Source organism: Mobula birostris, chromosome 28 (assembly GCF_030028105.1).
Source record: "Mobula birostris isolate sMobBir1 chromosome 28, sMobBir1.hap1, whole genome shotgun sequence".
Classification (NCBI taxonomy): Eukaryota; Metazoa; Chordata; class Chondrichthyes; order Myliobatiformes; family Myliobatidae; genus Mobula; species Mobula birostris.
In genome coordinates this window covers 42,746,316-42,762,149 of record NC_092397.1, presented here as the reverse complement: position 1 = coordinate 42,762,149, position 15,834 = coordinate 42,746,316, and the positions used below count along the sequence as shown (strand labels likewise).

At 46.8% G+C, this 15,834-nt stretch overlaps 1 protein-coding gene and 2 non-coding genes across 3 annotated transcripts in view; all 3 read right to left on the bottom strand.

Moving 5' to 3' along the window:
* Nucleotides 1–15,834, bottom strand: part of LOC140189264 (histone H2B-like) — a 621,074-nt gene that overhangs the window by 309,742 nt on the left and 295,498 nt on the right. The gene's annotated exons all lie outside the window — the stretch shown is intronic.
* On the bottom strand, nucleotides 5,798–5,871 carry trnan-guu (transfer RNA asparagine (anticodon GUU)). Its single transcript has one exon. It is a non-coding gene; the product is annotated as a tRNA-Asn (tRNA).
* trnaa-cgc (transfer RNA alanine (anticodon CGC)) lies at nucleotides 7,749–7,820 on the bottom strand. Its single transcript has one exon. It is a non-coding gene; the product is annotated as a tRNA-Ala (tRNA).

The window sequence follows — 15,834 nt, the reverse complement described above, 5'->3', positions numbered from 1 at the left end:
TACCATTAACCCTTACATTCCAGCTACTGTCCAGCAAGTGGAGCACAGATAAGAGTCAAGTCCAAACAAGAACCCCATCTTTGACAATATTCACTCTTACATCTTTTCCATCATTTAAATACAGTAAATCAGACTCTTCCAGAAACTCATCTACTGCCGTCCCATTAGCTTCTGTAGTCTTACTGACACAAAGACCACAACGTGCATTAAAGTCGCCATACACACACAAAAAAAGAATAAGTTCACAGCGTTCTCCCCAACCATTTGACAGATAACTTCTAATCCGGATTATAAAAAGTTCATAATTTTGATCCCACTGCATTGATATGATAATTTAATAATCATGCATTCGTTTTTCTTTGGAAAAAGCAGAATTCTTTCAAATAAACCCTCTTTCACAAAGATGCCACTCCCTTCCCCACAGCTATGCGTCTATCATATCTCACATCATCATAACCCGGAATCTTGAACAATACATGTGATTGCAGCAAGTTTCTTGTACACAAATAACACCCAAGGGAACACCAAAACAGAGTCTTTATATTCCTATCATTTGACTAACAGTCTTGTTGCATTCCAATGAAGAACTGTGAGTTGATTGGAAATTATCAACGTATAGCAAGCACCCTGTGTGCAATTACCTTCCCCCACCAGCCCATTCCCTCCACTATCATCCCCCAATCACTCTTCACCACCAACCCTTTCCCAATCACCCTCCACCAACAGTCCATTCCCTCTACAATCATCCTCCAATCACCCTCCACCACTAGACAATTCCCCAATCACTCTCCACCACCAGCCCATTCCTTCGACTATAATTTCCCAAACACTATCTACCACCAGCTTATTCCCAATCACCCTCCATCAATAGACCATTCCTCAACCACTGTCCAATCCCTCTACTTTCATTTCCCAGTCATTCTCAACCAGCAGCCCACTCCCTCTACTACCAATTCTTAAATCTTCTCTCCAAAGTACTTCATGCTCCTGTTCTGCAGGTGTCTCCACTAATCCCAAACATTTTCATGCTATATCCATCACTATTCTGAATCTATCAGATTTCTTTCCCACCTACACTCTTCCATTAGCCACAGCACACAATACCACAAGAAAATCTATTTTTACGACTCAACACTTCACGATATGCTTCATCCTCCCACATTGCCCCCTTTCACATCTCTCCGTGGTCTTCCTCCATCTGAATGCTCGTAAGTGTCTGTTTTAATCCAACATCCAGCATATGCAGAGAAATAAAATCTCGTGGATTCAGCAGGAGAAATGCTATTCGTTAGTTTCACCTTCTGAACGTCTTGAGTCTTTTGTAAAGCTGGACAACCTAAATGAGCAGCTCTCTGAGCATGCGCACAGATACAGCATCTTGCATCAGCACCAACGTCACAATCCGCATATTCATGTTCCCCTCCGTATTTTGCACATCGCTATTTCCCCCTGCAAGAAGAAGGAACATGTCCCACCCTTGACATTTAAATCAACGCAACGGCGGAGGGTCAACCGGTTTGACAGAATAACGAATGCAGCCTAAATTCATCAGAAAAGCACAACAGAACAGGCAAACACTTTCCCTTCTCTCAAAGTCTGTAATCTCTGAGCCAAAGCTATCTTTCTCCCTCTCAGGTTGTCCTACTATGCTCCGCACACAAACACACACTCAGGTACAAATGAAATAACATCCTGAATCTTCGTTCCTCCTACCAATGTACAGACAATTTAACTTCCGCCCAGAGTCTTCATTTTCACCAATGTCTCCTGTTCCCACACATGTAGCCTACAGCCGCTCATTGCTCAGACAAACTGCTGACGTTCACAGTATCCTTCTGAATAGCATTAGTTAATCTAACTGGATGAAGATTTTTATCACAATAAGATATGAAAGTAATCATTGCCATGAAATCGAAGTATCTTCTACCCGAGCCCTTACCGGGCGTCCCGACTCATTTTCCACTTATTTCTTGCCAAATCGATTCCATACTATCACTTCACTCTCCATCTGCCGCATATGACTTTCCCAACATTGGCACCCCTCAGTCACATTTTAGATGTTGCAAACCGCCAGCCAGCTCCCGCCACTGTCGCCCCAACACTCTGCATGGGTCTCCCCTGCCATTCCACCCCCCCCCCCCCCATTTTGCGTCCAAACCACAACCGTGACCGGTCGCCTTCTTGGACCCAGTTCCGATGGCCTTCCCATTCCCAGCTGCTTTAAAGCCGCTGCTGCAACTGGGTGAGGGAATGGGACAGCACATGCCTTCAGCTGTACACTGTCAATCAGGCCTAAGGGCGGAGCCTCGCAGCGCATGCGAGCGACTGTCGCCAAAGTGCGAAGCGCCTCCGGACCGTCCCCAATTCGCTTTGTGACGGTCTGAGAAGAGGTTTTGGGGACTGCGGGTGGGACGGGCTCGCTTTAAACCTGGAATTAAACATATCTCAACTTCGATCGTTCTCTGCAAATTGTTGCAGGTGTCCCTTTCCCTGTCTTCCCCACACAGTCACACAGACGCACTGAGGGAGACGGCAGGATTGCTGGGACCGTGCGGGAGTTGATATCTTACAACAACAGCCCCGGTTTAATGAATTCGGAGTGACGGGGTGTGACTCCCAACGGCGCCCAGTTATAGACTCGCTGAGGGAATGTTTGGGGAAATATTTTGAAACTAACCGTCGTCTCTTTTTCTTGGGAAACTCTCACGTTCAGAGCTCACTGCAGACTTGTTCCATAGTCTCAATGACCAAGAACTGATCATTTCAACAGCGTTTTTTTTTAGTCGTTTTACATTTGAAGCAGGAAACGGTCTCCCCAATGGGGAACTGAACCCCGGTCTCCCACGTGACGGGCGGGGATACTAACCAGTGAACTAACGAAGAATATACAAAGATATGGAATCTGTCACACAGATTTCAGAGTACAGGAGAACTCACAGAGTCACCTTGATGTTTGTTTATTGAGTGTGGATCTGCCGCTTTTTACCCATCCCTTTCTCACTGTGTGACTGGAGGGTCTCAGGATTCTTTAGCGATTCAGTCACTTACTGTGTTCAAGGACTGGCCAAAGGAAGGGATCCCATCAGTGTGTGGTTTGAAAGGACATTTATAATTAGGATTTGTTTTCCCATTTGCTGATGCGCGAGGCAGGACCCCATCAGTAGCCCTTCGACTCGTTCAGGAGTCTGCTTTAACTCAATCTGATTCCCGGAGTAGACTCAACGGGGGTTGTGGAACTCCGAACTGCTGGAGGATGGCGACATTAATTACCGGAATAGGACCTGCAGCAGAGTGAGGAATGATCCGGCAGGAAGCTGCTCCTTGACAAATGGAGTCACATGGAAACATGGGAGACGCTTCACTACTCGAATCTCATACAACATCATGGAGCGATGGTGGTATAGACGGTGTTTCTACATAGGCATATGAATATGTATGTGTGGAGCGATATGGAGAGAGGGACAAAGAGAACATCGCAGATGATCGAAAGCCAAGCAACACACACAAAATGCTGGAGGAACTCAGCAGGTCAGGCAGCATTTATGGAAAGGAGTACACTCGGCGTTTCGGACTGAGTACCATCATCAGGACTGAACAAATAAAGATGAGGAATCAGAGTTAGAAGGTGAGGGGAGGGGAGGAAGAAACACCAGGTGATAGGTGAAACCAGCGGGTGGTGGGGTGGGGGGGGGTGCAGGGGGTGAAGTAAAGATCTGGAACGTTTGTTGGTGAAGGAGGAGGTATTACCAGAAGTTCAAGAAATCGATGTTGATGTCATCAGGTGGGTGGCAACCCAGACAAATATAATGTCTCCTCCAACCCGAGTGTGGGCTCATCACGACAGTACAGGAGGCCATGGGCTGCCATGTCAGAAATAGAATGAGAAGTTGAATTAAAATGGGTAGCCATTGGGAGCCTTATGCCCCTAGGCCAGATGCGACGTAGTGGCAGCAGAAGCCACAGGGAGATCTCGCTTTTTCTGGTGGACGCAGTGCTGGCGCTCGGCGAGGCGGTCTCCCAATCTGTGTCAGGTCCAACAGATAATACAGCAGGCCACACCGGGAGCACTGGGTACAGTAGATGACCCCGAAAGACTCACAGGTCAAGTGTCTACTTACCTATAAGGACTGCTTGGGATCCACAGTGGTCGTGAGGGAGGATGTGTAGGGGCAGGTGTAGCACTTGTTTCACTTGCAAGGATAAGTGCCAGGCGAGAGATCAGTGGGGAGGGACGAACGCACATGGGATTCACGTAGGGAGCGACCCCTGCAGAAAGCAGAAAGTAGAGGAGGTTGGGAAGATGTGTTTGGTGGTGGGATCCCGCCGGAGATGACGGAAGTTAAAGAAAATTGTGTGTTGGAGGCGGGGGCTGGGGGGAGGTAGGTGAGGAGAAGACGAACCCTGTCGCTGGTGGAGGACGCGAGGATGGAGTGGGGGGGAGGGTGGGAAGACGTGAGCAAAATGGAAGAGATTCTGTTGACGGCAGCTTTGATGGTGTAGGAAGGGAAGCTCCTTTCTTTGAAAAAAGACAATATCTCCTTTGTTCTTTAATGAAACGCCTCACCCTGAGAGAAGATGCGGCGGAGGCGGAGGAATTGAGAGAAAGGGATGGCATTTTTACAAGTAATGGGGTGTGAAGAGGTATAATCCAGGTAGCTGTGAGAGTCTCTGTGTTCAAAAGAGATATCGGTAAACACGCTGTCTTCAGAGATAGAGACAGAGAGATCGAGAAAAGGGAGGGAGATGTCCGATATGGGCAGATACATTTTTGGGCTGTGTGGAAGTTGGAGGCAAAGCTGATGAAGTGGATGAGCTCCGCATGGGTGCGGAAAACAGAGCACTGCTCTCGGTTATGTAGCGTAGGGAAAATTAGGAGGGATACCTATGTAGGCTGGAAGATAGACTGTTCCACATAGCCGACAAACAGACGGGCATAGCTGGGACTCACACCAGTGTCTGTGGCTACACCTTTTGTTTGAAGGAAAGGGAGGAATCGAAGGACAAATTATTAAGTAGAGACAAGTTCCGCCAGACGGAGGTGCATGGTGGTATAGGAGATCTGGTTGGGACTGGTATCTAGACGGAAGCGGAGAGATTTGTGCCCTTCTTTGTCGGGGGTGGACGTCTATAGGGACTGGACATCCAGAGTGAAAATAATATGACCGGGGCCCTATGTGGCATGCAAAACGATTAGACTTCAACTGAAAGATCGAGGGCTCAAAATTAAATTAAATCAAAACCACGGCATTAGACCCAGCAATTCCGTTAGTTCCAAGGATGTAGCTCGAGGAAACATACACTTAATGGTCAAAGAGAAGTGGATCTTACGTACTCCTGACAAAAAGATATAATGCACCCCGGGTATTCTCTCTTCTCATTCCTCTATCCGGCTGAATGTGTCGGACAGCACGTACTACAGCTCAAGGGTACCTTCAGCTCCTCTGTTATGTCTATTGAATGGCGCCCGAGTAGAACAAGATGGACACTTGCCCTCGCAATCTACGCCGTTGTGATGCTGCACCTAATTATTTACCCGCACGGTGCTTTCCCGCTCTCTCTCTGTTACACTTTATTCGGCATTCTGGTTTTGCTTTACATTGTTCTCTCTCAATACGCTGTGTAATGATTTGATCTCTATGAACAGTGTGAAAGAGAAGCTTTTCACTGTATCTCGGTCCGTGACAAAAAGATTAAATCCCACTGAACGTGATGGGGCAGTACAGGGAACGCCGGTCTCCGGACAGCGCAGTTTCCCGGTGGGCAATACAACGCGCAGCAAAAGCTGCTGGATCACCAGCGTCCCTGGGTGGGCTCGAACCACCAACCTTTCGGTTAACAGCCGAACGCGCTCACCGATTGCGCCACAGAGACAAGCTGGAAAATCTACCATTCCAGCGTTAGAAGATGGTGACTGGTAATTGATAGTGTGACCCGGCTTTTCACAATCTGCATGAACGGTTTGCATCAGAGGTTAGCAGACAACGTGAAATAGAAAACGTTCGAACCACAAACTTGTCACAACTAGAAGGGGAAATAACAATAGATTCCCAGTGCAGCGCCAAAAAATTCGGCACGAGTACACACTCCTCAAAGAAGGACATTTTACATGGAATGTAATCATTGTGTCCCGGGACGGAGGAGGACAGCACCAATCCCGGGGTCAGAGAAACAGGACTGTTCCTGAACTAAAAGCTGAAACAGCCGGAAATACTCCGCAGTTTAGGCAGCGTCTGTGGAGGGAGATACAGAGTTCACGTTCCAGGTCGATGACCTTTCACAGCTCCGAGCTCGCAGTTAGACGGAAGGAGTCTCCCAAAGTCTCTGCAGGGTGGCCTGAGCTGGGTGAAAACGCCGATTCCACTCGCCCTCTCCTTTCTGACTCTTTGAACTGTAAACGCAAGAAAAGCCTTTCTTTAGCATTTAAAATGTGGCAGAGGCAGATGAAGCAACTATTTCTGGAAACATTGTTCCACGTCACCGCGTGTTACGCTGAATAACTCGAAGATACAGAGTTGTAGAGTGAAGATTTCACGAAGCTGAACACAAAGACCCTTCCTCTCGGCAGACTCTCCCTTCCCGGGGTCACTGCAGATCGACTGTTTCAAATCCCCAAAGAACCGATCACTTCAACCCCAGACTCCGATTTAACCTCATTAACCCTTTTCAATTTACTTTGAAAATTCGACTTACAATTGCATTTAATATGAAAGAGCAAAACCATTTCCCTGACGGGGAAATTGACCCCGTCTTCCCAGTGCAGACGGGGATACTAACCACTAACCTAACGAAAATTCCGTGCGAAAGAGCGATCTGACATTGAGATTTCCGAGGAGAGGATACTTTATTGAGTCACCCAACGTTTGTTCGTTGACTGTGGCATTGGCGCATTTCACAGATGCACTTTTTACTGTGCGACGGGAGAGTCCTCGGAATCGTTTCCGAATCAGCTGTTCATTGCATAAAGTTTCCATTCCGGCATGATTGTGTTTTGGGAAAGGGAACATTCATCAGCAGGATTTAACTGATGCAGGAAAATATTTTCTACATTTTCCACTTTGCCCACACTGGAAATTCTGGCTCTATTTCTACTCCCTAAATATAGGTAGGCACTGATGTCCGCGGTATCAGTACTGAGGACTAAAAAGATATGGACAAGGGAAGTGCAGCGGCTCTTAAAGGACAGCTTTAAAACTATAGACAGGACTGTATTCAGGGATTCATCTTCGAGTCTCAATGGGTTACGCCACAGCTGTCACTGACATCATTAAAACCTGCGTGGATGAGTGTGTGCCTACGAAACTATATTGTGAACAGCAGAACCAAAAGCCTCAGGTAAACCAGAAATGTTCAACTCCGACAGTTGCACACATGTATTTTAAAATCTTTCTTCATTTCTCCTTCCATTATTCAACTGAAAGCCGGTGGATTCCCAAGTATCTGCGCATAATGTGACAGGTCACGGTGTTAAAACGTTAAGTGATGATTACAGCAGAAGATGGTTTTGATCCGTCGACCTGGAGGTTATGGGTTCCGCGGATCCGCTGAGACACTGCGCTTGACAGAGTAACTGGAATTGCTGTGCAATGAACGTTGCGCAATGTTATTTGAGTTTCCCCACGGATGCAGCAAGGGCCCGTTCTTAACTCTCCCACATGTTACAGGCTTATCCCGTACTTCAATGTGGGAAATGAAGGCTGGGCGTAGAGTAAGTTCTTCATCTGTTTTCCGCCCATTTATAAAACATTCAGTGGAGATGCCGGGGATTGAACCCGGGACTTCATACATGCGAAGCATGCGCTCTCCCACTGAGCTACATCCCCGATGTCGAATTTATGATGAAATCTTCAATCTGATCCCGCAGATCATAAGGTACAGGAGCAGAATTAGGTTATGCGGCTCATCGAGTCTGCATCACCATTTGATCATGGCTGATCAATGTTTCCCTCTTCAGCCCCAGTCGCCAGCTATTTCTCATGGGCTTTGATGCCTTGTCCAACCAAGAGAATATCTCGCTCTGCCTTCAATACCCCCAACGACCTCGCATCCGCCGATGCTTGCGTCTGCATCGCTGCTTGAAATAGACGCCTCTCTCTCCTGAGACTGTGACCTCTTATCCTTAACTCCACCACCGTAGGGAATATCTTTTCCCTCATCTACTCTGTCTAGGCCTTTCAACATTCGAAAGGTTTCAATAAGATCCCACCTAATCCTTCTAAATTCCATTGAGTACAGACCCAGAGCTATCAAATGTTCCTCATATGATAACCCTTTCATTTCCATGGTCATCCTTGTGAACCTCCTCTCCATCATCTCCAATGCCAGCACATCTTTTCTGAGATGAGCAGCCCAAGACTTTTCAAAATACTCTTCCTTAAAGAAACCATACTTACTTTGTCTAATCTTGCCTGTGTCACCAAGTACTCCATAACCTCATCCTTAATAGTAAATCTGAGTAGCAAATCGCAAAGGCTGGACGTTGAAAGATAGAAAACAGAAGATGGAGTGGGTGATTCTGCCTTCCGAGTCTGCTCGGCCATTCATTGCAGTGGACAGGATTCGAATCTTCCCGAAGACAGCCCAATGGATTTCCAGTCCAATACCTGAACCACTCGGCTACGATTACCATGTTCTCCACATGCGACAGGGGCAGCAGAGATCCGGAGTCAGAGAAACAGAGCTGATCCTGAACTAAAACCGGAAACTGCTGGATATACTCAGCAGATACGTCAGCATCTGTGAAGGGAGAAACAGAGTTCATATTTAGCTCAGTGACCTTCCACCCTGAACTCCATGCGGAAATTTTGGTGGAGAGGAACTCAATTACAGCGGCACAGGGTTTCTTCACATCGCGACCACAAACCCCAAGATCGCCAGGTGGGTCTCAGCGTCAGAGACAATGGTGCCTGCCTTTTCCCCGCTGTCCTGGAGAAGGCGGAGTGGGGCTTGCTTCCTGAGCTACTGATCTATGTGAGCTGAGGGGGCTCTCAATAACGGAGCTCCAGGACGCTGGCCCGGCGCCCTGGCACTGATCGATATGGAAAGTCTGCAGGTAGCAGGACCGGCGCCCGGACTTATTTCATTCTTGTCCTCCTTTCTGATCCATCCGACAACCTGACTCGGCCGTTTCTGAGGGCCGTCACCAGATAACAATTTTGGTGCGGAATAGACTCACATCCAGTGGAAAACGAGTGAGGACGGCAGGTTCTGTGCTCCCAGCATTCCAAAATCTGATGAAAGCCAGATGTAAGCAATTAATAGTGGGCAATAGGAACTCGGAGAGCACGTTCAAAGTCCAAAGTAGTATCATTATCTAATTACGTATATGTCAACATCGACTACCCTGGCATTCATGTACCTGCTGGCTTTCAGAGTAGATCTGAACAGTACAACAGCATCAATGAACAAAAAGCTACACATTAATACTATTAATTAATGGCCTTAAAGTTCTCCGCTTCCATCTGGATACCAGACCCAACCAGCTCTCCTCTGCCACTACGCACCTCCGTCTGGAGGAATGTCCCCACTCAATAATTTCTCCTTCGACTCCTCCTATTTCCTTCAAACAAAAGGTGTAGCCATAAACACGGGCAGTGATCCCAGATAGGCCTGTCTGTTTGTCGGCTTCCAGGAGCAGTCTATCTTCCAGCCTACGTTGGTATCGCTCCATAATTTTCCTCGGCTACATAACCGACAGCAGTGCTGCTGTTTTCTGCACCCATGCGGAGCTCATCCACTTCATCAGTTTTGCCTCCAACTTCCACCCTGCACAACAATTTACCTGGCCCTTATCCGACGCCTCCCTCCTTTTTTTTTTATCTCTTTGTCTCTATCTCTGAAGGCAGCTTGTCTACTGATATATCTATTTTGAACACAAAGACTAGCTATCTGGACTATACCGCTTCCCAACCCGTTACTTGTCAAATTTCATCCTCTTCTCTCAATTCCTCCGTCTCCGCCGCGTCTGCTCTCAGGATAAGACGTTTCATTCAAGAACAAAGGAGATAACGTGTTTTTTTTCAAAGAAAGGGTCCTCCCTTCCTCCACCACCAAAGCTGTCCTCAACGGAATCTCTTCCGTTTTGTTCACGTCTGCCCTCATCTCCTCCTCGCGCCCTCTACCAGGGAGAGGGTTCGTCCTGTCCTCACCTACCTCCCCCCAGCCTCTGCCTCCAGCACACAATTCTATGTAACTTTCACCATGTCCGGTGGGATCCCACCACCAAACACATCTTTCCCTCCCCCCTCTACGTCCTACTTTCTGCAGGGATCGCTCCCTATCTGAATCCCATGTGCGTTCATCCCTCCCACTGGCACTTATCCTTGCAAGTGAAGCAAGTGCTACACCTGCCCCTACACCTCCTGCCTCACTACCATTCAGGGTCCCAAACAATCCTTTCAGGTAAGGCGACACTTCACCTCTGAGTATTTGAAGGTCATCTACTGCATTGAGTGCTCCCGGTGTGGCCTCCTATCACAATTGGGAGACCACTTCACCGAGCACCTACACTCCGTCCAACAGAATAAGTGATATTCTCCTCTGGCCGCCATTTTAATTTCACTTCCCATTCCAATTCAGACATGGCAGCCCATGGCCTCCTGTATTGTCGCGATGAAGCTACACTGAGGGTGGAGGAGCAGCACATTATATTCGTCTGAGTAGCCTCCAGCCTGATCGCATGAATATAGATTTCTCCAACTTCTGGTTATGCCACCTCCTTCACCAAACCCCGGTCTCGCTTCCCTCACTGACCTTATCTCCTTACCCGCCCATCACCTCTCTCTGGTGTCCCTCCCCCTTTTCATTCTTCCATGGCCTTCTGTCCTCTCGTATTAGATTCCCTGTTCTCCAGCCCAGGATATCTTTCACAAATCAAGGCTTCAAGTCTTTAATTCACCAGCCCCCTCCCCCGGCGGTTTCACCCATCACCTTGTGTTTATTTCTCCCGTTCCCTCACCGTCTGAATTTAATTACTCGTCGATTGTTTCTCCTGTCTGGATGAAGGGACTCGATCCGAATCGTCGACTGTATTTTTCCCAAGATGCTGCTTGGCTTGCTGAGTTCCGCCAACATTTTCTGTGTTGCTTGGATTTCCATCATCTGTAGATTTTCTCCTTGTGCCTCTATCGATGTCGCTCCACACGAACATATTCATGAGCCTATCTAAAAACATCGTACACCCTTCCATCTCTGAATCTGGCAGCCCTTTCCAAGCACCCACGCCACTCTGTCTAAAAACATGAGCCACACATCTTCATTAAACTCTCTCCCACTCCGACCTTAAATTCATTCCCGGTGGAATTTCAAATCCATACCCTGGGAATCTAATTCTGACTATCTGCCCAATCTATGTATCTCATAATTTTCTACTTCTTAATTCAGTCAAGTTTCCTCTTAGGCTCTGACATTCCAGTGAAGGCAAACAAGCTCATTCATTTTAATCAGGCAACATCGGGGGAACGCTTTGCAAATCCTGCCAATCCTTCCTGTGAAATGCCATTCTTGCAGAATCTGGAATAGAGTCATGACAGGATTGAACGGGAAACTCTTGAGGAACGTTAATTCCATCTCTGATCCACGACACAGTGAATGATAATTAATGGATCCATCTTACACTCACAACATGAATTAGCGTGAGTCGATTACTTGGCCCTTGGAGTTCTGCGTAGATCGTGTCTATGTAAGAAGTTTATTTGTTGTGCAGTCTAAAATGGTACAGCGTGCCATGGCTGGAAATGGAACCCGGGTCAACTGCTTGGAAGGCAGCTCTGCTCACCAGTAACAAGCATCGCTCAATGACGTTGCAAAAGATTGGAGTAAGGCGTCTCCCATAGTTCCATGTGACTCGATCAGTCCCCAGGCAGCTTTCTGCCGGATCATTTCTGCTGCAGATCCTATTCCGGTAAATTAGTGTCGCCATCTCCCAACAGACCGGAGTTATACAATCCACGGCGAGCATACTCCAGGAGTCAGACTGAATTAGAACCGAGCCCTGAACGAGTCGAAGAGTTAATAATGGGGTCCTGCCTCGCGCAACACCATAGGATAAAGAAATCCTGATTATAATTGTCCTTTCAAAGCTCTAATGATGTCGGATGGATCAGGAAGATGGAGGAGAGTGAACCAGTCCGAATACTGACACAGCCATCGGGCAGACTCCCCGATCGCCGTCACTGCTTGGGCGTGTGGTCAGAATTCTGCAGCCCGGTCACTGAGAGCCCAGTGGGAGTTCTCTCACTCCACGTAGAGCGGCGACCCAGGAAGGCGGCCCAGCACGTCCTTCTCCATGACAGCCAGGAAACGACAAACACCGTCGTCCCTGCTGCTGACCCACATGCGGATCTGGGATCTGGGTGTTGTGTTCACAGAGTGACGAAAACCTGTCCCGCTCTATTTGAATTTCCCTTCGCCCAAATGCCCGCATGGAATTCAGCTAAACGTGAATATTGTTTCACCTTCCACAGATGCTAATGGTTCTGCTGCCTATTTGCAGCAGTTTTCGCTTTTAGTTCAAGGGCAAGTCTGCTTCTTTGACTCTGGGATCACGACTGCCCCTGTCGCGTGTGGAGAACGCTGTAGTTGTGGCCGAGAGGTTATGACGATAGACGATAAATCCATTGTGTTTTCCCCGCGCAGGTTCGAGTCCTGTAGACTACGTGTCTCCAGCTTTTTATCTTTATATTCTCTGTGACTCCCTGATCCATTTCACGAATGCGGGTTTTTCTCCAAAAACCAGTCTCTGGTCTCCGCATCTAAACCCGGGGAGAACCGATTTACTGCATTCCATTTCCCTTCGGGATTTCTCTGTGGCACAATGGGTGAACATAGAACAGAGAACATAGAAGTCTACACCACATTATAGGTTCTTCGGCCCACAACGATGTGCCGACTATGTAACCTACTCTAGGAACTACCTAGAATATCCCTTGCGCATAGCCGTCTATATCTCTCAGCTTCATGTGCCTATCTAAGAGGCTTTTAAAAGACCCTATTGTATCCGCTTTCACCACCGCCACCGGCAGTGCACTCCACGCACCCACCACTCTCTATGTGAAACACTTACCCCTGACATCCCCTCGGTACCTATTTCCAAGCACCAAATAACTATGTCCCTTCGTGTTAGTAATTTCAGTCATGGGAAATAGCCTCTCGCTATCCACATGATCAATGACCCTCATCATCTTACACACCTCTGTGAGGCCACCTCTCACCATCCGTCGCTCCAAGGAGAACAGGCCATGTTCACTCAACCTATTCTCATAACCCTATCCCCTCCAATGCAGGCAACACCCTTGTAAATCTCCTCTGCACTCTCTCTATGGTACACACGTCCTTCCCGTGATGAGATGGCCAGAACTGAATACAGTAATCCAATTCAGTTCTGACCAAGGTCTTATATAGCTGTAGAATTACCTCAGTGCTTTTGAACTCAGCCCCACGTTTGAGGAATGCCAACAGACCATAAGCCTTCTTAACAACACTGTCAACCTGCGCAGCAGGTTTGACTATCCTATGGATATGGACCTCGAGTTGTCTCAGATTCTCCATACTGCCAAAAGAGTTACCATTAATATCATAGTCTGTCTAAAAATTACACCTACCAGAATGACCCAGTTCACACTTGTACGGGTTGAAGTCCATCTGCACTTCTCAGCCCAGTTTTGCAACCTACCGATGTTCCACTGTAATTTCTGATAACCGTCCAGACTATCCACAACACCCCCAAACTTTGAGTTATCAGCAAAGTTACTAACCCACACTTTTACTTCTTTATCCAAGTCATTTATAAAAATCACAAAGGGGAGTGGTCCCTGAGCAGATCGCTGCGGAACACCACTCGTGACGGACCTCCATGCAGAAACACCTTGTCACGTACCCTGTGACGGGTTAAAGAACCAGCAGAAATAGAAAACACTTTGGAGTCCGGTATTGCTATTATCTAATGATATTTATTATTAACTACGTAATACAGTAATATAAATGCAGATAATTCAAACAGGTTAGCAAATGATTATATAGAAGTAAGTGTGGAATAGATATGAAAACCAAGATTCTCAAGTCTAGGGGTAAATAGATAGTCTTACGATAATTAGTAAAGTTCAGTTCAGTTGTTGGTATTGAGTTGAGTAGTGATGGAGAGAAAGAGAGAGAGAGAGAGCGAGCGAGAGATCTGAGTCTTCACGTGAGCTGTCACCGTCGATCTTCCCGTTGTCCTCGAATTCCTTTAAAAGTCACCGACTGTGAGCACAAAAAAGGTGACCGTTCTTCTGTGGTGGATCTATCAACCCAGGCGAGGATTGGACACACAAGCAACTCCCCACCGGTCACGCCCTGTTTACACTGCGAGAGCCACTGATCGATCCACCTGATCAATCCTCCAAAACCCACTTTTTCTGTGGGCACAACAAGGCTCATTCAGTATCCACAATCATGTGCCTTAAGTCTATCATCTGACCTTCTATTTATCTCCCCGTGCCGAGTACCAACTGTCTCTCAGATCTGCTCCTCCCTTCTCTCTCTGTGCAAGAATGTACAAGCAGGCCATGTCCTTGCAGATATTCTGCCTTTACTTTGTCCGTTGCAGCCAAACTTCCATTCTCCACTAATACTGGAATCTGGTTGTAACCTCTGAAACCATTCATTTTCTTCAGCATTCTCCACACCACTGTCAGGCCTGTTTCCTTCCCAATTGTTCAGTAATATCCATTCCAAACTGCCCTGATAACATTCCCAAGAACTCTCCTTGCTATTGCTCTTCTGCTCTGAAATGCTTCAGGAAAGTTTATTGCATTGACCTATATTTCTAAACACGAAATGCCTCTCTCCAGTCTCTGATGGCCTCTGATCATTCCTGTGTCTAATAATGAACATGTTTCTTACCAGCTCTCCTGGACACCTGCTTGATGGGCAGGTCCACACAATCCAGAAATTACACTCTGTTGGTCTTCTTCCATGGTACTGCCTAGAAACAATTGATCAAATGATTTATCACACTCAAAATAATTTCCCCCTGTTTCCTCTCTTAAAACAACTTCTGGTACCACAACTCAAATTTTGACAGCGTACTTTGACCCTTACAGTACACAGGACTGGAAAATGATCACTCCCCATACCATCAGCCCTTACATCCCAGCTTACTGTCCAGCTGGTGGAGCACAGATAAGAGTCAAGTCCAGATAAGAACCCCACCTTTGGCAATATCCACTCTTGCCTCTCTTCCATCATTTAAATGGACTAAATCAGACTCTTCCAGAAACTCATCTAATGCAGTCACATTATCTTCTGTTGTCTCGCTGCCAAAAAGACCAGTATGTGCATTAAAGTCACCACAAAAAAAAATAATTTTACCAGAATAAGTTCATAGTATTCTCCCCAACCCTTCCACAGACAGCTCTGGGCCTGGATTATAAAAGTTCATAATTTTGATTCTATCATTGGCTATCATAATTCAATAATTATGCATTCATTATTCTTTGCAGAAGGCATAATTCTTTACAATAAAACTTTCTTCAGTAAGGTAGCACCCCCTCCACCACTGCTCTGTGCTTATCCCACCAACTCATAACCCGGAATATTAAACAATAAATGTGATTGCAACAAGTTTCTTGTACACAGATAACACCCACGGGAACACCAAAACAGATTATTTAAATTCCTATCCGTTGACTAAGAGACTTCATGCATTTCAATGAAAAACTGTAGGTTATTGGAAAATATCAGTGTGAATCACCCTGTGTACAATTACCTTCCGCCACCAGCCCATTCCCTCTCCTATCATTTCCCAATCACTTTCCAACACCAGCCCATGCCTCTACTATCATTTCTCAATCACTATCC